This window comes from Ursus americanus, chromosome 12 (assembly GCF_024610735.1).
Source record: "Ursus americanus isolate L20-20 chromosome 12, mUrsAme1.1.p, whole genome shotgun sequence".
Classification (NCBI taxonomy): domain Eukaryota; kingdom Metazoa; phylum Chordata; class Mammalia; order Carnivora; family Ursidae; genus Ursus; species Ursus americanus.
In genome coordinates this window covers 47,026,638-47,037,977 of record NC_142138.1, presented here as the reverse complement: position 1 = coordinate 47,037,977, position 11,340 = coordinate 47,026,638, and positions in this window count along the sequence as shown.

The following is an 11,340-nucleotide window of genomic DNA, read 5'->3' as shown; positions in this document are numbered from 1 at the left end:
ACCTCGATGTGAGACAGGAATCCATCAAAATCATAGAGGAAAACATAGGCAGCAACCTCTATGACATTGGCCAAAGCAACCTTTTTCATGACACATCTCCAAAGGCAAGAGAAACAAAAGATAAAATGAACTTGTGGGACTTCATCAAGATAAAAAGCTTCTGCACAGCCAAGGAAATAGTCAAAAAAACTAATAGTTGCCCTCTTATGAAGGAGCTATAAATGGCAAAACACCTCTGCTGTCTGAAATAACTTCTGTTGCCTACTGCCCGCCTCCATTTGAGCCATTCTCCATCCTAGACACCCTCTTTGCCAAAACACCCATTACTTTCGAGAGTAATGGTGATCCTCACTCATGTCATTCTGGTTCCTTGTTAGTACAGCATATGCTCACTGGAACTCCCTGTCACACTGCTTTCTAAAGTGTGTTCTACCGAACTGTTATACAGTTATACACATAGTTTTTGAAAAAGATGAGGTTATTTTATTACTATAAGCTGAGAAACTTTTGCATCACAAATCTGCAAGGATAGGGTACCAGTAGTGGTGCTGCTGGGGAAAGTGATGGTGGTAAGTGGGATCTATACAGTGTCTGCCAAAAATATTTGACCATGGACTCTTCCTTCATGAATCATTTTGATAAGGGTAGGGGTAAGGTGGATGAGGTTGTAAGATATCATAGTGTTCTTTAAGCATCAGTTTGGGAAATGTGTTCTGTCTCTTATTTCTTCAATTTTAAGCAAGGCTAAAGGTTCAGAAATTTGAGAAGGAACTCCCAGATTAAAACCCCCAAATCTACTTAAACTCCCAAATAAAAATTCCTAAATCCATTCCCATTCCCAGAGTCACTTATAAGTATAATACAAATTGTCCTCCCACATTTGGTCCATATGATAATTTTTTTAAAGATTTTATTTATTTATTTGAAGAAATAATTTATTTTATTTATTAATTGAGAATTTATTTATTTATTTATTTATTTATTTATTTATTTATTTATTTATTTATTTATTTATTTCTGAACAGGGAGCCAGATGTGGGACTTGATCTCAGAACCCTGGGATCATGACCTGACCCAAAGGCAGATGCTTAACCAATTGAGCCACCCAGGTGCCCCACATGTGAAAATATTCTATTGCTCAGCTATATCAGTTTTCTTTTGCCGTATAACAAATTACCACAAACTCAGTGTTTCAAAATAACCTATATGTATCTTACAGGGTCTATAGGTCACATATCCAGGCATGATTTAGTTATATTCTTTGCTTCAGGGTCTTAACCAGTCTGCACTCCAAATGTCAGTTGGGGCTGTGTTGTCACCTGAGGCCTGGGGTCTTCTTCCCAAGTTCACATGTTTGCTAGCAGAATGTATTTCTTTGCAGTTGTACAACTCATGGTGGCTTGCTTCTTCGAAGCAGGAGAGAGTCTCTGAAGTCAAGGAGACTCAGTCCCTCTCTTAAGGACTTTCACCTGATTATGTCGGGATCACACAGTATAATCTTCCTTTTGATTAACTCTCAATCAGCTCATTTGGGACCTTAACTACATTTGAAAAATCCTTTCACCTTTGCTATATATTATTGGCTAGAAGCAAGTCCAAGGTTCTGCCTATACTTAAGGGGAGGAAATTAGTCAAATGTGTCTCACTGGGGTCACCTCAGGGTATGTGTGCCTCATCGACCCAAAGCCAGTTTTTCTTTTTAGTGCGATTCTTACTTGTTTCTTGAAAAAAAGTTTTTACTGTTTACCTATGAATAACTGTCAGTTATGGTAGGTTTCTCAAACCGTATCCACCAGTGAAACAAAGCCTTTTATCAACTCCTGTTAATGCTTGTTTAAGAAACTATACTACAACTTGAATTATTCAAAGACTGCAAATTTAAAATATATTCCTGTACTTGAGTGTCAATTTTGAAAGAATAGTCGTGGAGGAGAATATCACAGTAAAATATATAAGTATGATGAATTTTGTTTTTAAATATTTCTGTGGACTTTTGATGGAAGATTAAAAAAACACATTGTGACCCCTAGCCTTCAGGTTTCTTTTCGTTCAGGTAGCACCTGTGAATTGGGACAGTCAGGCTGAGATGACATACCATTAATGCAGATATTTAAACGCAGAAAAATTAGGCCTTAAAAGTCCTTGAGCAAATGACGACTGTACTCAAATTTTTTACTTTACTAATAATTCAACTGTCATGGTGATTGTTGATCTCATAGAGAGGTTTACATCAAGGAGAGGCCCAAATAAATTCTTAGTAACTATTTCTTCATGGTTTTAGTTGTAAAATAGTTATAAAATAACTATTTTTTACTTCCAGTTCAAAAACTAGAATTATTGAAATATTTTTTCCCAAAAGAGACCAATTATGTAACTCATAGAGTTGTTTTGTGATTAATTCAGGGTAACAATTAGTCAAAGTTATGCATACCTATTTGTATATGTGGGTATGCACTGATTAAGGGTAGAGTGGGGTGGGAGGGAAGCAAATTTCTTTTTACTACAATGGAATCTTGTTTTGTAAGCAGGAAGTTTTGTTCAGTTTAAATGGTTGTTATGGTGCCTTCACATAGGTAAAGACTTGAGAAAAGAAACATGGTCCTAGGGCTGGCAGCATGTCTGAATTGTCAGATTTTCTGTTTTAAGAAGGCTTAGTGCCCTGATTCTAAGAGAATTCTCATCTCTGTAAAAAGAATTCAGTTCTGGAATGCAGTTCTTTTGAATTACAAAAAGGGTTGCCATTGAAATATATGTGGTGGTAGTCCTCACTGTACCGAAAAAAAGACAATTAGATTATTGTCACTAGATTGTGACACACACTAGACAAAAATGGTTGGAGCTAAAAAAGAAATACCAGAAGATCAACATGGTAGGAAAACATGAGAACAAAGGAAATAAGCAGCCCAAGGTGTTAGGGATACCTTTAGTCAAAATAGTGGGCACTCTTGTTTAAAGATAATATAGTGAGATTTGAACACCAGTGACTACATCTACCTCACTCTATTAACTGACCTTTAAGTATGATTGTCCCTTTCATTTGACCAAAGGACATTTACCTCATAAAAGAAGCTATTCATTCACTCTAGAAAGCCAATAAAGGAAAATATGCTAAATTGACATTTAGTATTATCTCAAAACACCTTTATGATAACTTATGTTATTATTTCCATATGATTTGAATTTGAGATTTTAAAATGTGTTTTAAATCCATTTAAAATAATAGCTAGATATCCAGGTGGCTATTAGGGTTATCTGGTAAGGATATTAGGATTTTTCTTAACAGCTAAGTAATTGCTTCTTTCCATGCTAAAGGCAAGTTGAACTCTATGCCCTCTTCAGGATTTACACCTGTAATATATGAGGTAATGGGACAGCAGACTGACATTTTATGTACCACAGCATTGTTTTATAATGAGGAGAAATGCTTTTCTACATTGTCTTGATAATTTGGGAAGTAGTGGGAGCAAAGCAACAGGGAGTTATCAAGGTTGCAGACATGGGCTGACCCATGATCCAGAGCTGTGGGTCTGCCAGCTAGGGTTTTCCTTTAAGACATCTTTTTACTGCACATGAACACATCTGGCCTCCCCAATTGCCCCCATTGCTTCCCAGAATCTTACAAATCATATGGAACACATTAAACAAAACCATTTCAGCAAGCTCAGTGCTTTGGATATCTGCCTTAATTTGACATAAATAAAAAGACTTTGGATACCTTATGGCTATAATTACATCAAAAAGAACACAGGCAATTTCACTTGCTAGTCTCATGGAAGTTGAAAAGTATGGGCCTCATTATAAAGCAGAATTCAATTGGAGGTGTATTCCTGAATCTTTTACCCTTACAGGAATATTTTGCTACATGATTTTAGAATACTTGACATTAGTGACTGAATGCCCCCCCCAACACTCTCAGAAATAGGAAGTAAACAAATGGATAAAAGTATATGAAAAAAGGTAAGATATCCAGTACTTAGAATCTAAATGGATTTGTGTATACCAATCACTGTTCCATTTTAGTGCTAAGTATGAAATCTGAGCTAACACGTACAGCCAAGGAGGCCTAGTGAGCAGTTTCAGTGCTTTTTGTTAACCTAACAGAGCCTGGGGGGAACATTATATATATACCTGTGCTACAGGAAGAAGTCCTGTTGCTCCTTATGAAAAGAATGCCTAATTTTATTTTTTATTTTTTTTTAAAGATTTTATTTATTTATTCAACAGAGATAGAGACAGCCAGCGAGAGAAGGAACACAGCAGGGGGAGTGGGAGATGAAGAAGCAGGCTCATAGCGGAGGAGCCTGATGTGGGGCTCGATCCCATAACGCTGGGATCACGCCCTGAGCCGAAGGCAGACGCTTAACCGCTGTGCCACCCAGGCGCCCCAAGAATGCCTAATTTTAAACACCTAATGAGCTTGGTGGGGCGAAGCAAGCTTCTAAAGATTTCCATAGATTTAGAGCTAACGAGAGCAAAGTTGTGAGCTGATTTCTATCAGTGGGAAGCTCTGCTTTTTGCTTGTCTAAAGGATGGAAGAGAAGTGTATAATGGCTTTTGCCTAGAGGCAATTCTCAGGCTAGCTTTTCACTTAAGGTCCTCTCTTTGCCCCTAGGGCTTACTACAGAACAACTATATATGGAGGTCTTCTTAAAGGCAAGATTATTTTTAGACACACAGCTGTTTAAAAAGAGATACTTCAGTCAACTCTATTTATTTGGAGATAGACACCTAGAAATTAACACAATTTCATTCCCATTCTCTCATCTCCACCCGTGTTTTCTTTGAATTTAGTCAAACGAGTTGAATTTTAGGACACAGCTTTCTTTCATAAAAGTTAAACATACTTACTGTTTTTAGCTTTCCTCATAACATATTATCCAATTTATGATACATAGATTATTTCTTCTTGCCCTTTGTTAATGAGTTATTTTTGTGAGTTATTTAATATCCAATTGGTACAAATTGGAACCATGGAGTTTCCATGAAAAGTAACCATTGTCTCTCTGTGGGTACTGATATTAAATTTAGTAATATTAACAGCATAATAACAACAGGCACAATCAGAATTACTTTGAGCAGAGCATTATCCAACAAGACACTGTGGGATTAAGCCATTTTAGTGGCATTAAATACCTGTCATTTTATTTCTATCACTTTGCAGTGGGTGGTTGATTGGGTTTAGTGGGTAGATTAGTCTTTTTATGGAAATGTTTATATGCATTCAAGAAGCACACCCTAAATGGCTGCGTCCTACACTCATTAACGGTTATGTAGTCCATGGTGCCTATTCTTTAAGGAGGGGGACATTCTGAGGGAGACACCTAGGATTAGGATGTACTTCAGATAGCTTTTGGTTTAAAAATATGGGTTGATCATGTGAGTTTTTCCTCTCCAACCTGTCTCGCCCCCCTCAAATCCCCATATGAGAAGGAAATTCTAAGAGGAGACATGGAAAAAAAAAATTCTGGGAGAAAAAAAAAAGCAGCTGAAGCATTGGTAACAGACAAGAGAATTGGCCCAGAGAAGGGCCTACCTGCTCTATAGACCCCAAAGAACTCAAGACTCTGAAATACTAGGTGTGAAGGGAAGTAAACCAGAAAGCAGAGGTGTTAATTAAAGTCCGTCTACAGAGCATTTGAACTCCATCACCAACACCATGTCCATGCATTGCATGGAATGCCTGGTAGGTAGATGTTTTTCCCAGGCAGAAGATTGAAAATTTCTTCTCAAAAGAAATTAAATGAGCTGATGAGAACTAGGGTGTCTAAGGTGAACATTGGGACACCAGAAAAAGCCATGGCATTTGGGGGTCCCAGTGTTACAGTGGGCCCAGACAGTCATCAAATTCTGTCCATAAATATAGTGCTTATAAGTGGTGTTTTTAAACATAATTGTTCAGAATGCGGTCACGGATAATCATTTTAGGAAAGCCGGTCACATGAAAGAGAAAATAAACATCCCCCCCCCAAGATGCCCCTTAAAAAAAGTAATAAAACCTCCACAAAGTAATACTTTTAATTAGAACTCAAATTTGAAAAGCAATTGCAAATCAAACAAACAAAAAAACAGGTATGAGACATTAGGCAAAGAAACGATCAGAGAATGAGAGATTTCTTGGAGAATAAAAATATGACATTGATATACCAAATTCAACGGAAGTGTTAGGATTTAAATACATGTCACTGCCCTGGGACATAGAATGCGAAAGGGAAGCATAAAATATAGGTCAGAGACATAGAAGATTAATCTAAAATGTTTAATGATCTGATTAGTAAAAGTTACTGAAAGAGTGGAGTAATTGGTGAACAAAAAAATTATCAAAGGAATAATGCAAAAGAATTTCCTTGAGCAGAAGCATTCATGTCTTCAGAGCAAAAGGATATATTGAGTATTTGGCACAATTAACGTAGAAAAGCCTAATCCTAAGCACATCATTTTGAAACTTTATAAACAGTGAGGAGGAGAAGATTCTAAAAGCTTCCAGAGAGAATCATGAGATCATCTGTATAGGAATATTATCAAACTGGTTACAGGCTTCTGATAAGCAAAATTCAGGAAAATGGAGCTAAACAAGAGTTCCTTTGCTTCGCTTCTCCCCACCCTAGAATTACATGTATCCAATCAGTCTATCAATTAAGTGTGAGAGAAAAATAAACATCTTTTCACACATTCAGGGACACAGAAATTTTGATACCTCACATTCTTAGGAAGTTACTGAGGATGGAGAGTGTGGGAAGGTTAATGCCATTATTTTATTTTTATTTTTATTTTAAATTTTATTTATTTATTTGACAGAGAGAGACAGCCAGCGAGAGAGGGAACACAAGCAGGGGGAGTGGGAGAGGAAGAAGCAGGCTCCTAGCGGAGGAGCCTGATGTGGGCTCGATCCCATAACGCCGGGATCAGGCCCTGAGCTGAAGGCAGACGCTTAACCGCTGTGCCACCCAGGCGCCCCAATGCCATTATTTTAAAAGCTGAGAATGAAGAGCTACTGCGATGGGATAAGGAAAGGAGGTTAAAAAACTGTTTGAAATTACAAAGATAACCAGTAGAGAAGAATGTTTTAAGTATTTTGCATGATTGAGGAGAGAGAAAGTGGGAAGGGGTATAAATGCATTAAATGCTCATCCATCACAGCCCAAGGTAAGTGATAATGTTTTAAGTAGTTAAGTAAAGAATGTCAGTATGAGTGTTGTATTGAGAGGGGTAGGGGACAGATATAACACCAGCAGGACAAAACCAGAAATGGTCATATGTGGAGTCCCTGGAAAGCAGTCCTGGGGGTGAGGCAAGGGAAATGTTGTTTTCCATTATTATTTGCCTCCGTTTGTGTTTTAAACACTATGATGGTATTAATTTAATGAACATTAAAACAAACTTTATTTTAAAGAAGCTGTCTGTAAGGAGAGAATGATGTGATGGAAAATGTACAAGTGGGCCACTCGATCATAATGTTTGAGTGAATCTGCTGCTAACTTTGGCCATGTTATTTAACAATATGAAGCCATTTCCCTCAACCGGAAAAGTTCCAGAACTTTTTCCATCTCTCTGATTTTCTGTGATTTCTATGAATGTTTTTCTTCCTTGTCTTTGGGAAGCTACATAGTGCGTGAGCATGACTTGGAAACACACGCACACACACACACACACTGAAAATGCAGCCCTTTGGTAATTGCAAAGAAAGTCATGCTCATTTTTTGATGCTCCCTTTATAGCTCTGGGAAGTATATGAGAACAAAATTTTTGGCAAAATGTGTTGTTTGAATAAAACCATCCAAGGTCTTTCATTATTTTTTACCTTGAAGAAACAGTATTCTTCATTATGTGGAGGTGAAAATATGAACCCAATAGTTCAGGTTAATTTAAGGCTAAAACTTTGATAAGTATATTTGCTTATTTTTTGAAAGGAAAACTGTCTTTGGTTTTGCACTACAATCCACAAAATACTCTGCATTTGGCCTCAAAGAGACAAGCCGGTTTTATTAGAGATGATAGCCCAGAAAGATAATACTTACCTATGCACACCTGACAACAATTAAGAATTGAATTAAGGATTATATCATGTAAGAGGATCAAATTTTAATGTATATTTAAGTATTTCCAGTTGCTTGTTGGCTTCTGTATTTAAATGCTTGTTTTTCTGTTAGCCCAGTAAGTTGGAGATAAGCATTTTTTCTTTGAAAAAAAGAGGCTTTCTTTCAAATGGTTCTGTAGTTGAGACCCTTTTTACATCCAACAACAGATATCACACCACAGTGCAGACTCTTTTCCTGTGTGTTGGACATTTAAAATTACACACAAAGGCTTTTTTACCTTTCACACTCCACATCAACTGTGAAAATGAATGCACTGTATTGGTGCTTGATCCAAGCAACCAGTTATGGCTAAGCAGTATGATGCTACAGTGTCCCCTGAAAAGAAGGAAACCATTTGAAGTAATCAAGCAAAATATGTAATTTAATTAGTACCAAAAAATACTGAGGTCTAGGTGGTACTCAGTTGTCAGCAGATTCCCTTTTATATGACCTTGCAATCCATAAGCTAATTACAGAACAACAAGTGTCCTGTTAATCTGGATGGCTTGAATGGTCTCCATAATCCTGAGACCATGAGCCACCTTCAGAGATGTATCACAAGTAAAATACTTAAGAGGAACAAGATTTTGGTAATTGCTTTTGAGAGCTAAATTTAGAACCTGTCAGAAGAAAAGCAGATGAATCTCCTATAGGTTTTCAGAACTACTAGTGTCTTCATTATCAGTACTAGGCAATGATCATATTTGAGACATTTGATTAGTAAATGAGACATTTTGAATTTATAAGGATATTACAGAATTTTCCACATTCCAAATGGCTATATTTGTGATATTTATTATTTGGCTGCTAGTTTAATAGCACTTTATAGTTAGTATAATACATCATATGGGTAGAAGCACCTTGAACATTTAAATGCTTTGTAAATGAAGAATTACTATTATTATACTATTACAGTGTTAAGAATTGTGTTCACATGGACAAATAAAATACTCATAAATATGACCCAGTGATGGGTGTCATTTAAAAAAGTAATGATAAGCCTGGTGGCAAATTTTCAAAGCCTCAAATTAAAACCAGAGGTGGTGTTTTATGAATGCCTTCAGTTTATTTGAACTGAGTTATTGTTTGAAAAACAATGTGGGTTTTCACACAAAGATAGGCTAAGATAGTCCTTTTATTAATTTTTGCTGCTACTTTGGAAAGAGCTTGTCACTCTTGGAGAATTGTCTCTCTTATACCACTCACATTAGACATTGGCTATTGCGGGAAGAGTTAATGCGAAACCCTACAAACCTCATATTCAAAGAAGTAGCCCTTTTAAGTTGTCAGAAGTTGGTAAATACTGCCTGGCAGTATTTTTGAGTGCCCAAATAGAATATCTGCTTCATGGCTTTGCCTCATTTTCCATTCTCTTTCCTTATCTCTTTTCAGCAAAATAGCAATGTTATTAAGGGTGACATAATAATGGAAAATCACATTAGCCCTTAAAACTGTTCTTTTTTTAATGGGAGTATAAACAATGGCAGTATGATAATATGATGGTTTCAAACTCCCCCCCATTCTGCTGGGAATACTCAGTGTAATATCAGGTGGGCTGGGTGGCAACAACATGTCAAGGCTCATGGCTGTTGAAAACCCATGAGGGTGGCCTGAAGTGTTGAGTCTGGAGAATGATAGAATCTGCTGTGGAAAGGAGCAAGAGCAATCACTGTTCAATGAGAGAGTAGACAGCAGGGGTGGGGCTAGTGTTTGGTCACTTGATTATGACCCAAATAAGTTCTCCTCCATCCAATAAAGATAAGGATTTTCCCACAGGGCTTAAAATGTGAAAATATTGTTTACTTAAAATTTGTTATTTCTGGAATATGGTTTCTCTTTGTATTCATAATTAGATGAGAATTGTTTGTCATTTTGGATTTTTTGGGGGGCAGGAGATGTGACATGGAGACAGGAAAGTCTTAAGTTTTCTTTGTTGCATATCACAAATATGAGAGTCCATTTGTCCCTATTTACTTGTAAAATCCACTGTCAAGTCCAGGTGGAATTCTAAAACTACCCCCTGCCCCCACCAGATGCCTTTATATATAGTTTCAGAAAACAGAAAAAAAAATGTCAAGAAACCTTTAGGACTAATATATGAAAGTAATTTGAATTGCATTTAGTGACTATAGAAATTTGTGTTTTTTAAAAGGTTTTCTTTATTTAAGAAAGAGAGAGAGGGAGTGTGGGAGGGGGTAGGGGCAGAGGGAGAGGAAGAGAGAGTCTGTGCTCAGCCTGGAGCCTGGTTTCAGGCCTTGATTTCACAACCCTGAATTAGGACCTGATCCAAAACCAAGAGTTGGATGCTCAACCGACTGCACCACCCAGGTGCCCCTAGGAATTTAGTGTTTGAGGTTGTTTCCTTAGTCAGAACTAATACTGGTGAGAACTATACTTAGCTAGATAAAATATATTTCCTGAAAAATCCAAAGATTGAGTATTCATTAGATTAAATGTCTATCAATTTTTAAATGAAGAGACAATATGCTTGGTCATTTATTTTTAACACTTAAAAGTGAAATAGGTGGGGCTCCTGGGTGGCTCAATCAGTTAGGTCATGATCTCAGGGTCATGAGATTGAGCCCCCCCACCACCACCAAGGCCGGCTCAACTCTCAGCAGGGAGTCTGCTTGAGATTCTCTCCCTTTCCCTCTGCCCCTCCTCACCATGCACTTGCTCTCTAAAATAAGATAAATCAATCTTTTAAAAAAAGTTAAATAGGCATAACAATAGGAATGTACTTTACTGAACTGTATCCTTAAACATGTCTAAGTTGATGAACTTTGTGTATTTTACCACAACTTAAAAAAAAATGAACCAAATACTTCCTCTACTACAGAAAACTTGGGGCAAGCGTTTTGAAGGGTTCTAGGTGAAGACTAAACTCAAAGACACGAACTCCTGCTTTAGAGTCATAGAAGGCAACAGCTAAAAGGCATTTTTGGAAATTAGGGGGTCCACCTTCTCTTTTCCTAGACTTGGGAAATATTGTCCAGACAGGTAGAGTGACTGGTCCAAGATCATACAAATCACAGAGAAGAAGGGGAATAGATACCCAGTATCTCTACACTCCCAGTCTTGGCTCTAACTGCTGCACTATTCTGTCCTGGTCAGTAAATCAGCATTGACCCCTCTCCTTAAACACCATATACTTTGTGTGTGGGTGCATTCAGTACTGTCAGTTTGATCATTTGTATTTTTTTCTACTTTGTCTCCATTTCCCTCTTTTCCCACAATAACTTCATGTACCTTCCATTTTTGCAAA